Raw genomic sequence first — 3,307 nt, 5'->3', positions numbered from 1 at the left:
CGGCGAGCTCTGAAAAATCGACTGACCCAATTTTGAAATTTAGTCTACTGTGATTTAACTAGTGTGGAATATAAAAGGGGAAAACCATAAGCATTGCGAGTATGGTGTTGAGCGTGCCATGGCGGATCTGAAGGTGCAAACCGGACAAAGGCAACTTCGCAACCAAGACAAGAAATCAGAGTAAAGCAGTGGCGATCTATTTTCTTGCTGCGATAAATAAGTTGAGCAGATACGAAAGAGTACCGCCTTTGGTGCGGCGCTGTGTAGGCATCTGCTGAGAATTTGACGGTGTTGCGTTAGCGATGGCTGTTGGCGGCGTGGAAGCAGATCTAGGAGGGTAGACGGTGGCGGCGGGGCGCGGTGGACGAGACGGTCATAGGAGCGGCGCCAACAAGGTGGACGACGGCGGGGATGAAGCAAGAGGACGGGATGCAAGGATCCCGGTCCGAAGCCGTGGATGAGAGAGGTCGATCTCTTGTAATGGACAGTGGCATCGGGGTATCAGCTCCAGCATGGTGGAGGAGGACGGCGGTGGATGGGGTGGCGGACAGCGGTAGACGGAGGAGGGTGGGGTGGAGAGGGTGTTTTGGCGCCCACAGAGTACGAATGGGGAAAATGGAGGTAGAGAGGAAGGGGGGAACCATGTATTCAGGGTGCGCTTGTCTCAAATGCGAGGAAATTTACAAACTTAGCCCCCGTTTCAAATTTCTGCTACATCACAGCAACACTAGTCGGTCGGGTATAAGATGGTAATCTCGCATACACCGAATATTTGCCGACGAGAGTTTGCTTTTGGCGCCCACCGTGTATGAATATGAATCGGGGAGGGAGTCGATTTCGGCCGAGGACACACCGTGTTTTGGCGCCCACCGTGTATGAATCCGGGTGAGAGGCGGTTACGTCATGTTTGGGTGAAATTACAAACCTACCCCTATCGAAACCTATAGAAAACCAGCATCTAGGCTTTGCATGGTAGGGATAGGCAACAGTGATTTCCATCTCACAGATTTTGGTTCCGAGCGGTTACTGTGACTTTCCCCGCTTCGTTCAAATTTTGCAGAGTGCACGTTTACCGTGCCAACTCAACTCGAATCCCGTTTGTATTCTATTTTTTTCAGGACGGATCCATTTTCAATTGGAATTACATTCTATATACATCATTTTTTTATATATACTTCCAAAAGCACAACACCATTTATACATAAATATGGTTTACAAATGGCATGATCTCAGATTCATAAGGTTGTATCCATCAATTTGGATTTTCAAATATTTGAAACCACTTTATGTTGAAATCCAATGTATGCATTCCTCGCTAACTGTCTCCAATTAATGTGTGTTTCATGCGGTTTTTTTACTTCTCAAACATGTATAATGTGTTTCACACACGCAACATATAGTGTAATCCCGTTTATACATTAATTGCATATAAACCATGCACGTTTGTACTTGAAGAATCTATGGATCACCAATATTGATAAACTATATAACATTACACGTGTGCCCAAATTCAAATGAATATGCATGTTTGATACACCAATTTGCGTTATGATATTATCGATATCGTGATCTCCAGTTTAAATATTTGAATCCCCTTTAATCCAGATATTCATCTCATATAGCTATCACTCATGCTTATATAGGACCATCTCTCTGGACCTATACGCGTTCATCGTCTCTCAGGTATCTCTCGTGCTACATGTATGTCGACAATGATCTTTTATCTTCGTAACACACTGACGGTACTCTCTCCCTCGACCTTCATCACTCTATCTCTCTCTAAGTATATCTCGCTCCCTGCTATGTGTCTCTAACTATGATTCTCCATGTGGAATCTCTTTCTCTCACACAAACACAAAACTTTGTCTCCCGGGGTCTCATTTCTCTCTACTATTCCCATGTGTGCCACTCGCACACCCCTCATACAGAGATGTCTTTCGCTCCTTAGATATGAGAACCTACGACTCTTCCTCATCAATATCTCTTTCTCACACACAAACACAAACTCTGTCTCCCAGGGTCTCATATTTCTCCATTGTTCTCTTTTATGTCGCTCACACACACACCCTCTCTCCCTAGAGATATCTTGCGTTCCCTCGTATGTCTCTCTAGCTATCACTCTCGTTGTGAAATGTCTTTCTCTCTCGCAGACAGAAAACTCTGTCTCTCTGGATCTCATTTCTCTCTGATATCTGTTTGTATGTGAATCACACGCACCCTCTCTCTATCTCTCTCACACCCACACACATAAGCCAGCCTTCTGATCCACTCGACTCCTATCTCTAACGCACACTAGCTAGCATCTTTATCTTTCTATTTATCTGTTTCTCCATCAACCTTCTTTCTCGCCCTCACTCTTGAGTCCTATCACGCACACTACATATGTTTCTCTCTACATGCAGTCAAGTGCCCTCTCACACACATATATAACTTCACCCTTTGAACCACCCGACGATCATCTCCAACACCCAAACTAGCGGATGTCCCTCTAGTTAGCATCTCCATCTCTGTATCTATCTGTAGTTTCTCCGTCAACATTTCTTTCTCGCACGGAGTCTTGCTTCCTATCACCCACACTGTATATGTCTCTCCATACATATGCATTTATAGGTTGGTCTCTTTTGCACAATCGTTGCGCCTCACTCCCTCTGCTCGCCATAGATGCATGCTCCAGCCCACACCACTATCTCTTAAAGACAAAAACACATGCTTAATTGTCGGGACTTCTTCCATGCATTCTCACATGCATGCTTATTGTCATACCGATCCGTCTCTCCAATGTCGTTGATCTTATGACTTATGTCTTCTTTCTTTTATCTCGATCATGCACGCGCGCACACACACACATCCCACGTATACATGTATACCTCTCACACATGCACGTTCAAGGTCTCTATGTCTCCATACGTAGTTAATTACCCTCAATCCTAACGCCACACCGAATCGTTCTCCTCTTTTGTGCACATAACTTCCGCCTGGATGGGTAAAACACACACTCACACTTAAAAATCTCCTTCTAGCTACCCCCGCCTCTCATTCTTCCCCTATATCCCTGAAACCAATAAGACCATCCCTTAGTTTAATTACCGCCTACATGCACCATCGATATATAGTAGTCTTCCTCGGTGTCTCTTCAACAAACACGTTCTCTCGAAGTCGACTCCTCTCACGCGCACACACCTTCTCTCCCCTCTCTATGGGCATTTTCTCTCTCGCACCCCATCGTTGATGGCCTCTGCCATACACATCACCTCTCTATGATGAAAGCCATGCACACTTAAATTACATCCGCCACAGAGGACCCTGT

This window comes from Triticum aestivum, chromosome 7A (assembly GCF_018294505.1).
Source record: "Triticum aestivum cultivar Chinese Spring chromosome 7A, IWGSC CS RefSeq v2.1, whole genome shotgun sequence".
Lineage (NCBI taxonomy): Eukaryota > Viridiplantae > Streptophyta > Magnoliopsida > Poales > Poaceae > Triticum > Triticum aestivum.
This window is presented reverse-complemented; position numbering follows the sequence as displayed.